Source organism: Parasteatoda tepidariorum, chromosome 6 (genome assembly GCF_043381705.1).
Source record: "Parasteatoda tepidariorum isolate YZ-2023 chromosome 6, CAS_Ptep_4.0, whole genome shotgun sequence".
NCBI classification, from domain to species: Eukaryota; Metazoa; Arthropoda; class Arachnida; order Araneae; family Theridiidae; genus Parasteatoda; species Parasteatoda tepidariorum.
Window position 1 is genome coordinate 49368640 of NC_092209.1, and position 21938 is coordinate 49390577.

General features: G+C 25.4%; 1 long non-coding RNA gene across 1 annotated transcript; it reads right to left on the minus strand.

Annotated features, from left to right (window-relative positions):
* Nucleotides 1–1091: 1091 nt before the first annotated feature.
* Nucleotides 1092–12958, minus strand: LOC107443291 (uncharacterized). The gene is made up of 2 exons (XR_006225516.2): nt 11682–12958; nt 1092–4576 (listed from the first exon to the last, which is right to left on the minus strand). It is a non-coding gene; the product is annotated as an uncharacterized lncRNA (long non-coding RNA).
* Between the last annotated feature and the right edge of the window lie 8980 nt (nt 12959–21938).

Here is a 21938-nt window from a genome sequence, read left to right on the forward strand (position 1 = left end):
GCTAAGTATGTAATGTTTGAAATGAAGTGAAATTAAAGTATCTTAACTTGAGTTTTTAAAATTAAATTAAATACTTTTTTAATTAACCTTTATCTGCATTTAACAGAAGTTGGACAAAAGTGTTTACAACAAATGCACACCCAGATGGTGAATCTTCAGAATGAATTAACTTATCTCAGAATGAATTATATCTGATAATCAGTTTTCCTGAATTGATTAACTCAGTGATTCAACAAAAAGAAAATGACTGTTTTGAATTTGAAAATTATTTTGCCGATAAACAGGTAGTGCCGATTTCAAATGAAGAAAATATGATTTTAAAACATTATTTTATGCAATGCAATCAAAACACAGTAACAGTTTTAAAGAAAATTAAAATTAGTTGCTAAAAACAAATAAGCCATAAATGGGAAATTACATAGCACAAATGAATGGTAATAAATTAAAATATAAATTTGCAATATTCTGTAAAACAGAAATATTTTTGTATAAAATGCTAGAATACAGATGTAGGGCAAAAACATTAGCGGTAGCAAAACCATTTTATGAGTCTTCTGTTCAACATTGGTAATAAGATAAAATTTCTCACCGAGTATCAAAATTTAAAGAGATTGTGCTAATAAGTATTTTACCCTGAGGGGAAACATTCTACAGTACATTTTCTAAAGAAATGTATTTCAAGCAAGCAATATATTTGTTTAGAACTATATTTTATAAAATATGATAGACAGAAAATTATATGGTTTAATAATCTTCTTCTGAAATGTTACATTACCAGACTGGGTAATAAATCCAAATTTTACCGGTTACCTGGGAACGGCCTAGGACGAATAAAATTTTAGTGCAGTACCCAAAGCAAGTTGGATAAAATATTGAATTTTCACTGGGGATAGCGCACCTGGAAATAGGCAAAATTTTAAATCCGTTACATCTCTAATTAATACTTGTAATAACAATTAATAAATACTTATAATTTTTTTAAAAAAACCTATGCATAATTATATAAAATCCAAATAATGAGAATTATTTGAAAGTCAGTAAAAATTACTGTAAGAAATAACATAGATCAAAATTGGAAAAACAAAACAATAATGTGTTGCATTGTCTTTATTAAGCATTAGCAATCAAACTTATCAGTCTAATCCATTCTTATCAATCAATCAAACGTCTATGCTTATCATTCAAACGTTTATTAAACATGTTTAAAAACAAGAATTTTTTGTGGCACACAGTAAAACAATAATTTTAATACTTTGAGTACACAAAATATTATAATGAAATACATTAGTTTTAAGTAAATGCCATTTTCAATAAATATTCAACATTGTTAATTTTTCATTGATTTCAAATACATAAAAAGTGTTAATTACAACTTTCATTTAAAATTAAAGCACAACACACAGTAAAAATATATGAATACTTAAATTATTTTCAAATAAACATATGTATGAAAATTAATGAAATAAATTAGTTCAATAGGATTTTTCAAATTAAAATATTAGAAAAAACTTATAAATTTAAAATGGGAATATTTTAGAAAAGTTTATATTAAATATATGCAAATGCCTAAAGTGCTGACATGTTTATAAAATATATTTATGGCAAAATAAACAAACAAATGAATAAAGAATTACTCAACACAATTTTCCATTGTACATAAATATTTAAATAATCAGCAACAGAATTAAACAATTTATCACGTTGTAATTATAAACATTCTATAACCTACATTAAATGTGTAGTTAATAGAATGTAGCTTAAAATGTATAGTTTTAAAATGTGGAATATGTTCCTAGCGTTTTAGTAACAAAAACTTGTATTGCTTTTCACTTTTTAAGTGTGACATCATCCAATAGGACCACTTGCCTTAAGCTTATGTGTACCCCTATGGGCATGCATAACCAAATTCACCAGTCATTAATGTAATCAAGATGACTAAATGTAGTTAAACATAACAAACATACATAATAGGGATTGAAAACTTTTTTTTTTCATAAGTTTGAAATTTCAGGTTGATAAAAAGCTTTTCCTGTTACCACATATTTACTAAAAAACTTTATTGTAAAATTGAAAAATATTTCAGCCTTTTGGAATGAACTAATTTTTTTTTTTACATCACACAATCACAAACTTTAATTTTGAATTTTTTTAAAAGCATAAATGTAATACAAACCTTATTTTTCAAGATCAAAAAAGTAAAGTTACAATTTTAAAAAATTTAATTTTACGAAACCGAAAGCAAATTTTAAGTGTAAAAAGTAGCAGTTAGGTTTTCCTAAATCGACAAGAAAATTTTGATTGCACATGTATTGTGAGCTACATAACACCAAAAGATGAGGTTGAGAGAAATGTGCATCGGTTAATAAAACTTAGTATATAAGATTTTCATGAAGATTCTGGGAGACCTAAATATTGCATCCAATATATAAGGCAATGAATAATACATTTCATGTTTTTTCTTTCTTTCGGTTCTTCATATTATATTCTCTTTAAAACGAAAATTAGTTTTATATTTATGCTTTTTAAAAAATAAAACTTATGCTTAGGACCCACAAAAAAAATTAGGCTTATTTTAGAAAACCTAAGTGTCTTTCAATTTGAAAAAAAAGGCAGACATAGGGGCACATAAACAAATTTTAATGAACTTGTAATTTAATTTTTCAAAAAAAAGTTTTTTGTAATACACCCTATTAGATAATAACAGTATTATTATAGCATTTAATGTGCAAACTTTGATATATTTCACAATTAAGTTATCCCACATTGAATAATATATAAATACTAAAAAATAAATTACGATGTTGCAAAAGAATTAATATAAACTATTATGAATATTCTATATATTATGCATCAAAACAAGTTCAAAAGAACACATTGGAAAAATTTTCATGGGGCTATTTTTATATTGAATGTCATACATGGGAAAGAAATAATTTAAACTGTCTTAAGTGTAACCAGTTTGTGCGGTTAACAAAAAGCAAGTGGAATGGAAGAAAAAATTCAATATAAACATTCAGGAGATAAAAAGACATTGAAATGAGACTTTTTTAAAAATTATTTATTATAAAAAGTGCTGAAACATTTCTATATTTCAGAGAATTTAAGGTTGAAGGTAAAAAAAAATGCTAAATGATCATCATTATTTTTCAGCAAAATTTCATTATCACATCTATTTGTTATTTTGAAGCATTAAGACGTACAAACTTGAGTACATTTATTTTTCCCCTTGCAAACTTTCTACACAAGAAACATAAAATTTAAAAAGTTTAATACTTTTGAAAAAGAGCATATTTGTAAGAATTTTTCTTTTTAAAACATATAATTCATTCATTCACCAATGTTTTAATTGTTATATTTTAATTGAGAACCTGGCTACAATGCAAAACAGAACACCAGCTTTTCTTCATGAATAAAAATATCGAGGGAAATTCTGGTCAAATAATAATAGGTGCAATTAATAAGCTAGCAGAAAAAATGCCAAAGAGCTTTCATACATTGTCAGGACTTTTTCTACATGTTAAGAGTTTCAAATTGAAAATAGTTACAATAAAAATAATACAATACATTTCCCTTTATAAAAAGTAGAGTGTACCAGTTGTTGATAAATTGACAGACCATTCATAAAATGAATTGAAGAAAAGGAAATATAAAACATGCTACATTGAACTTAAATATTAGTTTTTTTTTCTCTCAGCAACCTTCAAAGTTAGTTACAGAGTTAGTCAACAGATGGCATTGCTAATTGAGAAAAACTATAAAAATCTTGGCAAAAAAATAACAATATAATAATGAAATATAATATCCGGAGAATAAGCATGTTTTAAAAATAACAAAACTTGAAGCTACAATGTGGCGCAATATGGGGATAAATCTAACAGGTGTCTTTTCAAATATTTCAGGTAGTATGATTTGATATGCAGCTAAAAGATAATTTTATATAGCTTTTTCAGTTATTAGTGCCATCTAAGGACAAATTTTGAATATATTTCTATCAATTCTTCTTTGGTTTTATAAATTAACAGTTTCATTTAGTAGTTACTCATTTTTATCCAACTATTTTGAAATTAAAAATTTATAATTTTGTTGTCGTAACCATCTGAATATCAAACCTTAGGAGAAAAAAAATTTCCTAGCCAAATTCAGAGCTTTCTCATAGCAAATGAACAAGTAAAAAAAAGAACATTACCACCATAAATGAAAGAGAGTATTAATACATCTCTGATTCAATCCAATAGTATTCCACTGTTCTGCATTATCACAGTAAACACTATTCTATATTATAAGAGGCACTTTGATATCCATAATGTAAAATATTAACAAATTCATTCCTCATTTATAAAATGAACGGTAATATAATGTCTTTTCAAATGAGACTTTCGGTTGAAACTCTTGGGGCATCGTAGACACGAAAATGGACGCTCTCCTGTGTGTATGAGCAAATGTCTTTCCATATCATTTTTTCTAACTGAAGTATAATCACAGAAATGGCAAAAGTGAATAATATTTCTTGACTTGGAGATGCTTGAGCTTCTTGAATCATAACCTTCTTCTGGAATCAATCTTGAATCATATCCTTCTAGAGAAAAGAAAATGATTTAAATTAAAGCTGTGATAAATAACATGGAGCTATAAGAACTGAAAGGAAAAATTGACAATGCAGATGATAAACTCATCATATTTACTACAATGCATTATTACTAAAGAAGAAATTATTCTTATCTTTATTTCATTTAAAAGTGAAAGACCTATATTATTTATCTTATGAAGTTAAATCTTAAGTTAGTTAAGTTATACAAATTGAAGCATTATTTTAAAGATAACCTACAAAATTAATTTCTAATAGCATTTAGTATAATTCATCAGAAGAAATTATCATCATTATTTTCATTGATTTCTTAATTTAAAGTGAAAGATAACCTATACCAGGGGTGGCGAACTTTTATGCACCAACGTGCCATTTTTTCTAAAAAAAATTGTTTAATGAGGTCATAGACGTGCCGTCAAATAATTTTGACTTCGCGATTATTGAAGAAATAATAATACAAAATAGTATCAACTCAAAACTATTTATTATGAAGAAGAAAACACATTTTGCAATGTCTCAGTTATACGCGTAATTCAACTTAAAGTAACATCAGTATGACTTCTATTGTTGCAGATTAGATGACAAATAACTTATATTAAGTTGTAACATGTTAGTTTAAGCAGGACTGTCAATTTTTTTTGCTTGTCATTTATTGTTAGCTTGTTTTTTAGGACTATTAATTGGGGGTTTTTTTTGGCATTAATTGTTAACTTTTTTGTTAATAATTGTTTTTTTTTGTTTGCTTTTTGCGAATTATAATTTAATTGTTAATATGCTTCATAGTGAACTTTGTGATCGGTGGCGTGCTCAAAATATTGTGTCACGTGCCATAAATGGCACTCGTGCCATTGGTTCGCCATCCCTGACCTATACTATGTATCAATTTACAACAAAGTAAGTTGTTTTTTTATGGTAAGAAAATGCTTCTCCCCCTACAAACTGAACATGACTCTAACATTGCAAATAATTCCAAGAATAATGGAAAATAATTAGATACTTAAGTGAAAGGGTATTGTTATAAAACACCTAAGAATGAAGCATTTGTTAGAAAAAAAATTCAAAACATTGCTACTTATCTACCGTCAGTAAATTTTGAGGATCAACAAAAAAGTTTGGATTCAAAAATATAAAGGCCTTGAATATGATAACTGAAAATTTTTGAGGTAATGTATAAACATTTTTATTCTTGAGGAAGTATTCAGTTAGAAAGTTATCAGAAATATACATAAAAGTTACAATATACGAGTTACCAGTTTCACATTTCTTAAAAGTATAATTAACAACAAAGAGAGAACTGATGAAGATATATTAAATAGATTTTAAACAAAGCCTGTTACAGTTACGCTATTCTCAATGAATTTCAGAAAAAAGAAGGGGGGGGGGAATTAGAATTTTTAATACTAATGTTAAATCTGTCCTAATCTATGGATCTGAGCTATGGGACTGCAATAAAAATAACATGAAAAAACTTCAAATATTTATTAAAAACTGGTTAAAAAAATCAGTAATACTTGATAACGGGAAAACTTTATACAGTACAGAACCCGTTATCCGGAAATCAGAAAACCGGAACGAAATTCAATGAGTTTTTCCGTCATTTTTTTAAAAAAAAAATTTTTTTTCCTCATAAGATTTTAGAATTTTTCGTTCTTTTTTGAAAGATGTTTACCTTACAATCATTTTGGAAATAATCATTAGTGTATTACTTCATCGTTTTTTCTTCTTTTTAAGATTATTTCCATTTTTTTTTTAGTTGGGTTTAACTATAAAAAAACAGCTTTTTGTAGCGATTCAGAAAACCGGAAAAATCAGTTATCCGGAATATCGATGGTCCCGATCGTTCCGGATAATCGGTTCCCTACTGTACTTTCAAAATATTGAAGTGAATAAGGTTGACATGTTTTGAGGGCTCAAATCAAATGTGCCCATTCTCAAGATTCAACAAACATAAATAAAAAAATTGTACTTTCTACATTCACAGCTGTTGAGTCTTGAGAATGGGCAGCTTTTTTTCGGGTGCTCAAAAGCTGGCCTTTTTTCACCTTAATATTTAAACCAAAGAAGTTTTTCCATTAACAAATACACATTTCACTTCAGTTTCTTGAGATCATACACTTCTCTGCATGAATTGTAATAATGAAGTTACCAAGCTTTGTATTTAGCATCAATAAGCAATTCAATAAGTAAATGCTACAAAATTTATTTTAAATAAAGTATACATTAAGTTTTTTTTCTTATCTGAAGACATTTCATTAAACTATAAAAGAATAATAACAAAGCATAAACTATATTCTATATTATGAAATATTATATATTATAAAAGTCATCAAATAAAAATATTAAATAATTCTAAATTACATTTAAATTAAAATAGTAAACAAACCAATTAAAATATGAATTGAAAGCTATTTATTAATCAAAGAAAATTATCATGCATTTAAAATAAATAAACATGCTATTGAAAGACAAGAAATTTAAGGCACAAAAAATGCACTTGAAATATTAAAAATATAGCCAAATACATTAAAAAAGCACAAAAAATAGGTAAAGAGATAATAAAGAATAATAAATGTACAATTGACATCCCCATTTTATTTATGTATGTTTTTTATTTATGTTATTTTTAATTCAACATACAATAAGATTTTCTAGATGCTATGTTTGGCTTTACAAATTTCAGCTAAATTGCATCCAGTCATAACTGATTTAATATATATATCAGATACCATAAACAGCAGCTTTGGAAAAAATAGCATCATCAGCCTTAAATTTATAATAACTATAACTCTTAATAATGTGAGATTAAAATTTGCAAGCAACTGTAACTTTGAATTTTTGATAATTCCGAATTTCATATAGCATTGGTTTTCATCTTACAATAAAGGTTAGTCGGCAAATTCTGTAAATAACTGTGCATTATTTCATTCCAAAAAATTCTAGTAGCTTTACGTGTCTCGTCAAATGTTTTTTTCAGACAAATTTTTTATGGCATATTTTGCACTGAAATGGGCGTTCTCCTGTGTGAATTAGCACATGTCTTTCTAAATCATTTCTTCTAGGTGTAGTAAACTTACAAGTTACAAAAATATGCTTTCAAAGGATAAAATGGTGAATTTTTTTAAAGTATGCATCCCCTTCCTACAAGGAAACAAGAGACAAAATAAAAATTATTGCAACAAACAAAAAGCTAAATAGAAGAAAATAAAATTAAACAAACAGTATTTAATTTTAAAAAATGACATATTAGTAGACATTAGTTTAACATTTAAAATGATTTATGACTAACTAATCGTGTGTAATTAATCTACAATAAAGAATTTTATATCTCAATATATGAAACAAGCAAAATGTAAGAAATAACATGATTTGGGATAAGAAAAAAAAAGGTGTTCAATGCAAAGAAAAAGAATATTTAGTAAAAAATAAAGTTTATTGCCCAATTCAGCAATGCACCTTACATTAAAAAATCAACTAAAAGTGTTCCACCTTCCAAAAAAGGTATTGAAATTTATAAGCACTAGTTATAATTCTTTAAAGGCTAGAACCAGGCTGGCACTATTTATAATACTTTTAGTACAGTCAATGGGGAGAGAAACTTGCAGTCGGAAAAACCTTGCAGCACTTTTACGCTACATTATGCATGTTTATTCGTAAAACTGTATTGGTTTAAACAAAAAGCATTGAGTAAAATGAACAAGATTTTTTAAAATATAGTAAAGATTAAAGACAAAAAGTAATTTATATAAAAACCAGAAAGCATTAATAAAAAAGAACATATGATTTTAAATTAAACTTGATATTTTTTGAAACAATAAATGTCAAGCAATAAAAAAAATCTCATGTATCTATAAAAAAAATTTAAAAAAAGAAATTACAGGCTATCTGTATGTAAAACTAATAAATGCTAAAATAAACAATCCATTTCATTAAGAATAAATAAAACTGCGATAATTAAAAATATGTTTCACATTTCGAAAAGCTTACTTAATTTGTGTGATGCAAGATTCCTGGCATTTCTTGAAAAAACATGCTTTTTTAAACTTCTACGCAAATTAGAATTTTAACGAATTTTTTTTTTTAAATAATTGCAGGTGAAAAATATTAAAACTAATTTTAAATATATCTAAATAACTTTAAATTAATTGAGACGTTTTTTGTATCTTATTTCTACAGGTATTGGGTATATTTCCATTGATTAGAATATTTATCAGCTATATTTATTAGATAGACAGTAGAGCCCTGATTATCCGAGTTTCCGCTTTAACCAAGCTATCTAATAATTCACTGACTTTTCTTGTTCTAGATTTTTTATTTTTAGAACTACCGCCAAAAAAAGTTTTGGATTTTATCTTCCAAACACTCAGGAAAACGAAATCTAACAACTTGATCCGATGAAATGATCGTTAATATTGTCAATAATGAAAATTAATCTAGCAAAGATGATGAAGACAGTGACGACGTAAAGCAACATATAAAAAATGGACTAAAAGCTATTGAGAACATAGAACAACAAGAAGAGACTACATCAGCAATAATGTTATCCCTAAAAAATAGCAAAAAATTGCTGCAGAAAAGCACCAAAGTAATGTAAAACAAAAAACGATTAGGGACATTTTAAGTAAAAACTCGTTCATTCCCCTAAAATATGCTCTATAAGTGTTTTAATTATATTATGAATTGTAAATGGTGCACTTGTATAAATTTTGTACTTGCTAATTATAATACATTTATACATACTCTTTTTTATTTCCTTTTTCATACTCTTCATTCTATCAGAGTTTTTCGGTTACCCAAGTAAGTCATAGTCCACATTAACTCGGATAATCGGGACTCTATTGTATTAATATTTATTATTATGTATATTAGATATTATTAAAGACACCTTTTCAATAAAAATCCTCGTTATAACTTTGACACGCAATAACAAATTATAAGATATGATGGCAGATTGCTCGTCCACTAATAATACAACTGAGAAAAGAGCAGAAGTATCTTTTTTGCGTACTGTTTCTTTCTATGTCTGTATTTTTGGACTTAAAATAGGCTTTTTTCTGTCACAGTCAGGGGAAGACAAAAACCAGCTTTGAACTTGCCATCAGATAAGTTACAATCTGAAAGCTTAGAATTGGATTATTGATTTCAATATTTTATACATGAACAACATATAAACAGCTACCAAGACATGTTTAAGTAAAACTTAGCTATCTTACTTATTCCATGTCATTGCACACCAAAATTGTTAAGAAAATTATCATATTTGTTGAGCTCCATTTAATTGAGTCTTTAAAATAAAAGGCTTTAAGGGAGATTATTAAACACTGTCACTTAAATATAGCCACAATTATGGCAAACAGCAACTGAAAATGTCATTAAAAGAATATATATAAAGTACAACTGAAATAACAAATCTGATAAGGGTATAATAGAAACATTCGTTCTTACATGATAGCAACATGTTAGCTTAAGATAATAAAATTCTGAATTAATTTTTTTTAATTAATTTTATTTTGAATTTTAATATTTATATTTTGTTGCACATTCTTTACAATCTTTAGAATTTAAGAACAAGTAGTATATCTATTAGTAAAATAGCATACTTAGTACTTCAATATTTTAACATTGGGCAACAACAGCTTTAATACTGAGCACATATTTATTCTATACTTTAATAATACATATTTTCACTATACAAAATTAAACCAATTTTAATCTAAAAATTATTCTACACGGTATTATAGGTTAAACATTGACACAAATATTTGTATTTTATTGCATCTTTTATAAAATTTTAAACAAAAATTCCATTTTATGTAAAATAGTACACATACATATGGAATATTAAATAAAAAAATAAAAAAATTACAATTAACAAAATTTTTATGTATGATAAAAATAAAAATATACCACTAAATTTTACTATTCAAATTAATATACCACAAATTTGACGTCTTAATTCCTTTCAACTTATATTAACATAAGAAATATGTTTCTTACACATACAGAATACACAAACCTACATTGGCAAAATCCATAAACCAAATTAAAATTAAAGTTTGTACCAATAAGCAATTTTCTAAATTTATATGATTTGGTTTTAAGATTCCATGTTTGGGTCAATGCATGTTCATGAAGAAATGCGTTATATTATTACTATAATTAAAACCAAAATATCATTCTAGATAAACTTAGATGCATTCAAAACATCTAATTTTTTTTTAAATTTTCAAAAACTAATCAAAATTTTCAAGTTTTGGTTTAAAAAAAAAAAAACATTAAAAAACTGCATTAATTAAGTGCTGACTGTCTATATCTTCAGAAATACATGTTGCAAGTTATTCATTTTTATTTTATAGATAACTTAATTGATTGAACCTTTAAAAAGGTTTATTAACAATAAAGTCAAAGTTGTACTTTTGCATTTGTCATAAATTGCATTTATTGTATTAATTTTTAAAACTGTTCTACACAGATTTGCATGAAAAAAATATACAATTTTTTCCCTAAAAATGTGTGGTCACATTAGCAAAAATGAGAAAATTAAAAGCATTATAAATATTTATAAAATTTTAGCTTTCTTTTCATCCCAGAAATCATACAGAATGTATTATACACTAGAAAACTTAATTTTAAAGTATTTATCACTGAGGGACACTTGAAATAATATTGCACTGCTTTGTAGAGTTTTCAATTGCTATGTTCAATCTCAGGGATTTATTTGAATGCAAAACTAATGAAAAAGTCTCAAAATTCAATATTTACATATTTAACAACAACCTTATTTTGTCAATTGCTTATCTATTTTTACCCAAACCCGACTCAAAAACTGCTAAACATATTCAATATACAATCCAATTTTGACCTCCATCAATTAATAGTTCATTAGCTGCAGCTTATATCCAGTTATTGCATACCAATCATATGTATACAATACACAGCGACTTCAGAATTTGTAGTAGTTAAGCACAGTAATAGATTTTCTTCTTATTGACATTTGGCTGCTTTGATGAGCTCAAAACTTCATTTTTCACCAATAAATTATTAAATTAATAGCTGTATATTAGAATTGTTTTAAATAATCAGCATGCACTTGACTCACATGTCTCGTCAAATGTGTTTTTCTAACAAATTTTTTCTGGCATATTTCACATTGAAATGGACGTTCACCTGTATGAATTAACAAATGTCTTCCTAAATCATTCTTTTTAGGTGTTGAAAATTTACAGAAGTCACAAAAATAAAGATTCAAAGACAGAAAAGGTGCATTTCTGGGAAATGTGTCTCCCATTCCTATAAAGAGACAAAAGACAAAATTGTATTACATGCCAACAAAAGAAAGTTAAAAAACTGGGAGAAGAAAATAGAAAAAATAAATAAAACTTATTCAATTAGAAAATAAACTAATAGAATCAGAAAATTAAATAGGTGAAGGTGAAAATCAAATAGTAAAACAAAAAAATTAGTAGATAAGAAAATAAAATGGTAGAATAAGAAAACAAAATGGTAGAAAATTAAATAGGAGAAGGTGAAAATCAAATAGTAGAACTAAAAAGTAAATTAGTAGATGAGAAAATAAAATGGTCGAACAAAAAAAAAAAGTAGAATAAGAAAACGAAATAGTAGAATAAAAATATAACACAGAAGAATTTCAAAATAATATGATGGAATAAGGAAATAAAATGTAGAATAAGAAAATAAAACAGTAGAAAACAAAACAAAATAGTAGAATAAAAAACAGAACAGAAAAATTTAAATATAAAATACAGTAGGGAACCGATTATCCGGAACGATCGGGACCATCACTATTCCGGATAACTGATTTTTCCGGTTTTCTGAATCGCTACAAAAAGCCGTTTTTTTATTGTTAAACCCAACTAAAAAAAAAATTTTTTTAGGAAATAATCTTGAAAAGAAGAAAAAACGATGAAGTAATACACTAATGATTATTTCCAAAATGATGGTAAGGTGAACATCTTTCAAAAAAGAAAGAAAAATCCTAAAATCTTATAAGGAAAAAAAAATTTTGTTTAAAAAATGGCGGGAAAATTTATCGAATTTCGTTCCGGTTTTCTGGTTTTCTGATTTCCGGATAACGGGTTCTGTACTGTAGTAAAATAAGAAATTAAATGGTTGAATATAAAAATAAAATGGTAAAATAAGAAAATAAAATGGTAGAATACAAGATAAAATAGTAGAATACAAAAATAAAGTACAAGAATTAGGTAATAAAATACTAAAATAAAAAAAATTAGCAAAATAAAAAGTAACTCAATAGAATTTTTTTTAAAAAATTACTTGAATTAAATAAATAAAATACTTGAATATATAAATATATTAAGAGTTTGAAATGATTAAATATGGTAATCAAAATATATTATACAGTAATCTCATTAATATCCAGCTTTTAATCTATACTTAATAGCTTAACTACCAATTGCAAATAAAATAGAATAACTTTCTTAAACTTAGAAACAATTTTAAAAAAATTAAAAAGTTAAGAGCAACTAAAAAAAATTATTACAGTGAAAAAATATCATTAACAAAAACGAAAAAAAGATTTAAAAAACTTGGTAAGTTTAATTTAAGAAATTTATCCATTTATTTGTGAACAAACAAAAAATTCTTTCGACGTGTAACATTAACTACTAAAGATTCAACTTTCCCTTCTTGTTCAGAAAAACTGTTTAGAGTTTCCTAAACTGTAAATTGTGACCACAAATACGGTCACACAGAAAATATAAAAATGCTGATTATTTGGAGATTGATAAAGCCTTTATAGTAAAATTTTCTTTATAATATAACTTTCTTGAACATATGATCTTCATCTGTGTTTTCAACAAATCATTGCAGTGTAAGTAATAAAAAACGTTCCTTAATAGAAAATGTTTAAGAAACCCTGAAAAAAATTATTACTAGCAACGTTAAATGAAAAATAAATTTAATTTATTGTTATAGCTAACTTTTTTTAAAGCGGGTGAAATATTTCTTTGTTCTATCTTAGACTCGAATGATACATTATTTAATCTGTAAATAATAAACAGATTACATAATAATGATCAATCTTTAAAGCATAAATAATAATAAATTTATTTCTTTAAACATTGAACATAAACTTTCAAATTACAAAATTTAAAATAGTAAATTTTGTAAGTTTTAAGCTTGTGTTAAACATTCTTAAAAACAGCTGCTCAGATATTAAGCATAACTGTAAACATAGAAAGGAAAAATTTAATAAATTTTACAGCACAAAATCCTTTTATTGTGACTATTGCATAATATACGAAATATTTTAGACATAGTCAATATACAAAAACTTAATTACACTTTATAAGTTTTAAGAGACTGAAATATTTTCCAATTATAATAGAAAATGAATGAACTTAATTATGAAATGCTTTCAAAATTCTGAAATCTAAAATGCTGAATTTGAAATTTTGAATAGCAATAGATATGTAATTGATGGTTTCAAGAATTTTTAATTAATTTAAAATGAGGGAATTCTAAACAAAAAATAACTTTAAATGTCAGAATATTTTTCAGAGGAAAACATCAAGTTGTTTACTGTAAATAATTACATCATTACAGTTATTAAGTACTAATGTTTATTTAAATGCTCAGACAGCAAATAAACTTCAAAAATCTACATTGATATTTTTGTCAGAAAATTTGCTATTAGGGAATTTCTCAAACTTTTTTGACTCGAAATTTCAAAAGCAAGAGTAGACATGAATAAACTAGCAAAATCCAGTAGTCAGCTGAAAAAAATATAATAGAGTTAATACAACTCACTTGTACTTCATACCCTTCGACTCATATTTTCATAACCATATTTCTACATTGAAGTTGATGTTCTAATGAGGAATTGAAACTTGTATATAATTTTTAACTATTTTAAAATAATATATTTGAATCTATACATTAGTTTTCTTTTTTTCCTTTTTATCAACAAGGTTTTTATTCTTAATAAATTGAAAGCGAATAATTAAGATTTAGTAGGTCAGATATTTTGTAAAAAATTATTGAAAAAGAATTTTATGCACTATTTACTTGAGATAGGGTATTCCTTTTTTTAAACTCTGCTTTTTAGCAAGTTTTCAATTAATTACATTTTCCAAAAACTGAATTTCTATTTAAAAATCTTAAAGTAGTAATAATATCAAATCTTACTACCGTATATTCCGGCGCATATCGCGTCCCGGCGTATAACGCGCACCCGTAATTTCTAATAACTTTTTTTTAAATTTTAAGATATACTCTTCGTATAACGAGCATGAAAATTTGGATTGTACATGTGCAATATCTCATCTAGTATCTATAGAAAACCAGAAAGCCTTTTAGTGTGGGACATGTTTAGGTCCCACCTTACAGATAATGCAAAAAAAATTGTTAAAAGAATGTAACACCGATGTGGCAGTTATTACGGGCGGATTGACACCATTAGTTCAGCCATTGGACTTCTGCTTTTAAAGCCAATTTAAAAAAACAGTGGAACACTTGGATGTTGGAGGGCGAGAAAACCTTTAAGAAAGGAGGGCATATGCATGCGTCATGCAAGTTTAGAAACAGTGTGCGAATGGATATTAAAAGCATGGGATGAAATTAAGCCTGAGATGGTTAGAAAATCATTAAAAAATGCAGCATTTCAAATAATCTTGACGGATCAGAAGATGACTGTTAATTCATGGATGAAGGTAACACAGATGATGAAGACGAAACAGATTGTGATGACGTGCCTGAAGAAATAACGGAAGACGAATATAATGAACTATTTATGTAATAACGAAAATCAATAAAGTATATAGGTATGTTATTTCTTTAAAATAAAAGTATTTTTCTAAATTGAAATTTTTTTAATCTATAATTTTTTATATTCGGCGTATACCGCGCATCCGTAAATTCCAATGTTATTTTTTGCATTAAAAGTGAGCGTTATACGCCGGAATATACGGTAAGTAAAATTGAGATTTTCAAGTTAAGAAAAAATTTAGGTTCAAATATTAGAAATTCCGTTTTATATGTATAGTGACTTATATATGTTAATATTATATAATTATAATATATGTTTATAATATATGTTTTTATATGTTAATTAATTTTTTAAACATTTCTTTAAAATAAATAATTGCTTTTAAACTAATCAGCATCAATATCTTTTGCTTTGACCAAAAATATATGCTGCAAAAGATCTAAATTTTATCTAAAAAAAACTCAATTTTAAAATTTAAAAAAAAAACTGTCTGGAAGCCTTCCTCCCCCCCCCCCCCCCTAAAATTCACAAATATAATAACAAGGATTCAAATTTTCTAAATAGATTTAGTGACAATGAATGTAAGAAATTAACTATTTTAAAGCAATAAATAAATAAAACTTAGTTGAATCAGTATAATTGATTTAAAGGAATGAATAGGGAGTGTCATGAAAAGATGATTATACAATGGTTTTAAAGGTATGATTAAGAAAGGATCATTATACAATGGATCATTATATTTAAAAGGAATGATTATATTTAATTAAGCACAATAGAGATTTAAAAATAAAAACATTTTCTCATAATAAACATTTATTTAGTACAGTAATTACATGATTACAAATTTATTCATAATATAAACAAATATACATTTATGACAGCTGATATTTTAAATGTAAATTATTTTGAGAGCTGTGATTACTTGGAAAGTGAAAATAAAGATTAAACAGCCAAATAACAGGAAATCTTTCCCAAAATTTGTATTATACGAATTTTTAAAGATTTACACAGAAAGCTTCTGGTCTGGTCTACTTAATTAACAACTGTAAAATTATGCTGATATGCATAGTATTTTCAGTTGAAGAGTGTTATTTTATAGATGCACATGAAGCTGAATGAAATCTAGACCAAATTACAAGGCATTGTCAGAAAAGCTTAAAAAAAATGTCCAATGAAATTATAAAAATGGCAGAGACAGAATTCACTTCATGAAATTAGTTTTCTCCCAAATATTTTGAAACTGTGAGTAACTTTTTATAAATATATCAATTGAACTTTGCAATGAAAAATTATTAATTATTTTAAGAAATCTAATTTTTTACTCCTCCAAAAAAGTTCCCACTTTCATGAAAATAAACACTTGTTTTTCAAATCTATAACATCATACATGACAATTTTGATGTTGGTAATAGGTTAGCATTTGGTTGAATCATTATGCATATACATTGAACAACTTTATCGTAAAACACTATTTTTTTAAATTCAAAATAGCAATAATTTCTGATTAATAGTTATATTGTCTGACAGCAATAAAAAGATAAATAAACAAGATTTAAATTTTTATCATCAAAAATACAGCTACAAAGAAAATGTAGCCGATTATTACCCCACTGACTGTTTTGATATATTTTTCACTGCTACCAAAAGTGCACATTTTTTTAAACAACTGTAGTGGTTTATTTCTCCTCTCCCTCCCCATTATTCATTAAAAAAATTGTAGTATGATTTTTCTTCTTTTTTTAAAATTCTAGTTGCATGGATGTTTCAGCGCAAAAAAAATTGACATTTTCTATGTGCAAGATCGTTTGAGTATGGTTTTCCACATGCAGAACCATTTTGAACGGTTAATTAGCATTCTCCAACAAGATAAGACATTTTTCAGTTCTTTAATGTGGCTTAACTGCTTTTTTAACTTAAACAAAATTTTTCAGGTTATGTAATTAAAACAACACACATATGAAAAATGAAATTCAATACACATTAGACCATTTTTTCTAGAATTTCTTTAACATTTGTAAAAGATAATAAAATTATAACGAATACTGATTTTTTATTTGCACAAAATAGCACTTGAAATTAAGATATTATAAGATATCATTAAACTGATTAAACTTGAAGCAACACCTGTTTAAAGAAGTGAAGACAACACTCAAAGACCAGAACAAGTCATATCTTATTTAAACTTACACATTAAATATGAACATTAGAAAATTCTGTAAAAGATAATGAAAAAAAATTACGCTTTACTAATTAACATAAGCAAGATACATTGTAACAAAAAAACACATTAAATTAAGACATTATTTCATTCACAAAACTGACATTTTTGGATAACTATTCCAAAAAAAGTATAACATTTAAGCACCAGTATTCTTCAACTCTTATTAAATCTTTATAAAGTATAACATTCCTATTATATTTGATATTACATAAAACAGTGAAAAAGTTTATATACTAATTTAACAGACACAATTTAGCAAATTAAACATTCAGGATTTATCTATATTCCTTTACAACTAAAACTATTTGTATACATTACAGAATATTTGTCATTTTAATTTCCAAGAGAACTGTAAATTACTGTATTTTTAATGAAATACATTATCTGTATTATGGAATTTTAAATGATTAAATGATAACAATTAACAAAAGAAAAAACTGTGTTATGTAATAGTTACAGCAATAAAAAATTTATTTTACTCGGTATATACCTTATCTCATCTTGAAAGAAAAAAAAAGGAAAATATGGCGTTGAAATTTTCAGCTTTAATTTTATCTTACAATTTTGACAAAATATTTCATAGAAATTTTAATGAATTTACGGAATAAAAGTATCAATTTATATATATATATGTCTATAGTAACACATAAAAACTTTCTTAATTAAAAAAAATGGGCAGTTTATTTTCCTGCTGATTTCCTGGAAGAGCTTGAAACTTAGAAAATTTATACTTAACACAATTTTTAATATTGATTAACTTCAATACGATTTTCTAAGGTCACATGTTTAAAAAGGGACCTAAAGTAAAAAGAGAGAAATTTGAATGGTAATTTTTTCTCCCCTTAAAATACTGCACTAAGACAATTTTAGTGAAAACATGATTGATTCAAGTACTATTTAGTGTTTTAAAATATTGAACATATAACTCCCCTTCATTACTTTAGTAATGAGTATTTAACAGAATGAACTATAGTATGCATTTTCAGATGCGACTTTTGATTAAAACATTTACCACACTGCACACATTTGTATGGGCGCTCTCCAGTATGAATTAGCATATGTCTTGTAAAATCCGACCTCCTATGAGTACTAAACTCACAAATAGGGCATTGATGAAGTACTTTTGGCTGAGGTCTATATTTTGGAGGAGTATTGGTACAAAAGGATTTATCTGTAAAAGAAAATTATCATTAAAATATTTTTATTAGTTAAAGCAGTGGTCTTTATAACAGTTTTCATAACATAAAATAATGTAACATAAAGTATAAAAATATTTATTTATTTTAACTAAATTCGATAGCTTTGCATACATAATTTCATTTTGTAATACATATGAACTTTGCAGAATAGAGAAGTGGTTTTCATTTTTCTACAAAAACAGTGCACAGAAGAAAAATAATCTAATTAATTTTTGAACTGTGAATTTAGTTAAAACATAAATATGATAAGATATATAAATTTAAATAGTAACACTACTTGTGACTTTTCACTCAACATATACAACAATCTTAAATGGATGGTACATTAAATATACTATATATCAACCACAAAAATTTAGATTAATAAAAAGGTCATGAATCAGACATTAAAAAAAATGTTAGATTTTTTGCTGTTTCTAGATACAAATAATAAAATTAATTATGATTATTTCTTGAAAGCTAGCCATTAGATGAACAAAAGTAAATTTATGATTGGTTTATTTTTAAAAAAATGTTGTCACCAACTATGGCAAAAAAATTTTTATAACTCAAATTATATTGTGAGAAGAATTTTAAAACTAGAAGTCCAATTGGTTTATAAAAGAATATTTTTCTGAACTAATTAAAAATGTTCGGATAAAAGATATTGGATTGAAAAGCAATAATTTATTTGCCTTCAGCTATAGTAAATATCATGAAGACTCTTCAGAAATCTAAATATAGTTTAAGTTTTTAGACTCTACAAATCTAATTGATTTATAAATTGCGATTTTTTTTTATTAAAAATAAAATCATAAAATTATTGAACATATGTGCAAAAATTTTTTTGGACAAAACATAATCGAAAAACAAAACACCAAAAATTTTAATACAAATATTCTAAATTCATTCTTTGTATACACATCCACATAAATAATTATGTAAACACATCTTGGAATCTTACAACTCTTAACAATAACACACAAATGAGCCTTGATGCATTATTTTAATTGTTTAGAAGCGTGAATTATGAATAAATGTGACTTCAAATGTGACTTTTGATTGAAACGTTTACCACACACAGAACACTCAAATGGACGTTTCCCTGAATGAGTCAAAAAATGCCTTTTTAAATCAGCTTTTCTGATTGTCGAAAAACTGCACACTGAGCATTGATGAATTCTTAGCCCAGACTTAAAGTTTAAGAATGTCTTATTGATTGGTGAGAGACCTAGAAAAAAAATTCAATTGTATAATATTTAATTAAAAGTTCTTTACGTAAACAAAGACAGTCAAAAAATTAAAACAAAATTTAGATTTATATGCATTTTCAAACAATATACAATTTTAATCAGAATTTTAATATTCAGAGATTCAATACACTGGAATTATCTTTACTTCCGGATGAATAGTAAAAATATTTTTTTAAAAACAAATAAATTTTATCCGTATTAAAAACAAAAGTGTATTTGATAATTAATGTTATTGAAAGTTATTATCATTAATAATAGATGTGTAAACTATTTTCAATTAATTTTATATATATATATATATTCAAAATTTTATAATTTTGATTTGTAATTGTTATAATAAATATAATGGCTTGGCTTAAAGGTGTACAGCTTAAATCTTTTGTCATTTTGATGTTTACATATATATTTTTGTTTTTTGTAGAGAATTTTCTTTAACTGAACCAAGTTCTTACATAAAGTTTTAAAAAAAATATGAAAATTTATATGGTAAACAATTTATATGCAGTAAAAAAATGATAAAATTGATTTTTCTTCAAAGAAAACTCAAGACCAGCTATAATTTAATTTCATTTCAGAATATTTCCTAATTAAAAAATGCTCATATATACTTCGTCACGTAACTTTTAATCCATATTGATATTGTTCAGAATATACTAAGGTGTATTTAAATGAACACCGATTAATATGTAGTCTAAATTCATTTTCCTGGCATCCTCTTGTGAAAAAAGTTGCATAACTCTACATGAAGATTTCTAACTAATTTTCAATTGTTTTCAAATTGATAATTACTATGATCATGCATTATAACATAATAAACATGAAAAGCTACATATAATAAAAAACTATAGATAATAAAAAACATAATAAACATAAATAAAGGAACATAAAACACCACATTTGTAAAAAATAATAGCATAAAATAAATAAAACAAAATAAGTTAAGACAAAAACTTTCCACAAATACTAAATAGAAGGTGCATAAAAAATAAACTATACATAAAAAAGGAAATTTTAACCTATACTTTTAAAAAAATGTATTTATAAATAAAATTGTTGAGTCTCAGAAAAATATCATCATTGACTCAAATGTAATACAAAAAAGAAATGATTAAACAAATTAAATTATACAAAGACAACATAATATCAGCAATGTTATACAGTATCATAGCAATGTCATAAAGTATTGTGTTAATTGTAATGAAAATCATGGAAAATTAAGGTCTCTCTGAATGATAATCGTTCCTGATATTAGTTTAAAAGGGACAAGAAATTGCAAATTATATACAAACAGAATGCATTTTTGGTTAGCCGAAACAATAAAAAATTGTAAACAATTTAGCTGCTGTGCTGCTGAACGATAAAATATGAATTAAAAATTTTATTCTATAGTTTTTTAACAATAAGAAAATATTTTATTCCCCCCCCCCCCAAAAAAACAACTCTTAAACGCTAATGAATTTTTTTTTCTTTCTAATTTCAGAAAAATGTTTACTTGAAAAATTATAATATTACATCACGTCCCTTAATGATTGAAGTCCTACGTGCAAATGATAAAGATGAACAATATTTCTTTTTTATGGTAACAGAATTAAATAATGCTACACATGATGCAAAATAATAGAACATAAGAAACAAAATTAAGATAAAAGGAAGGAAAGAATACAAGGGCAACTTCACACTGCAGATCCCAAACTAATGAATTGAAAAACTGACTGTTTTTGGTTGACATTGTAAAACTAATCTTATAATTTGAATCTTCAATTTGACTGAAATCTCAAAATACCACACTTAATTCATGTTAATTTGAGCTTCCTACAATCACCTCCCTGTATGTTTTTATGCATATACCTTACAAAAGATTTGATATCAAAAATAAAGCACGATGAAATACCTAAATTGAGAAAAAAATAGCTTTAGATTTTATCATGCCTTTAAAAACTGATACTACAAATCAATT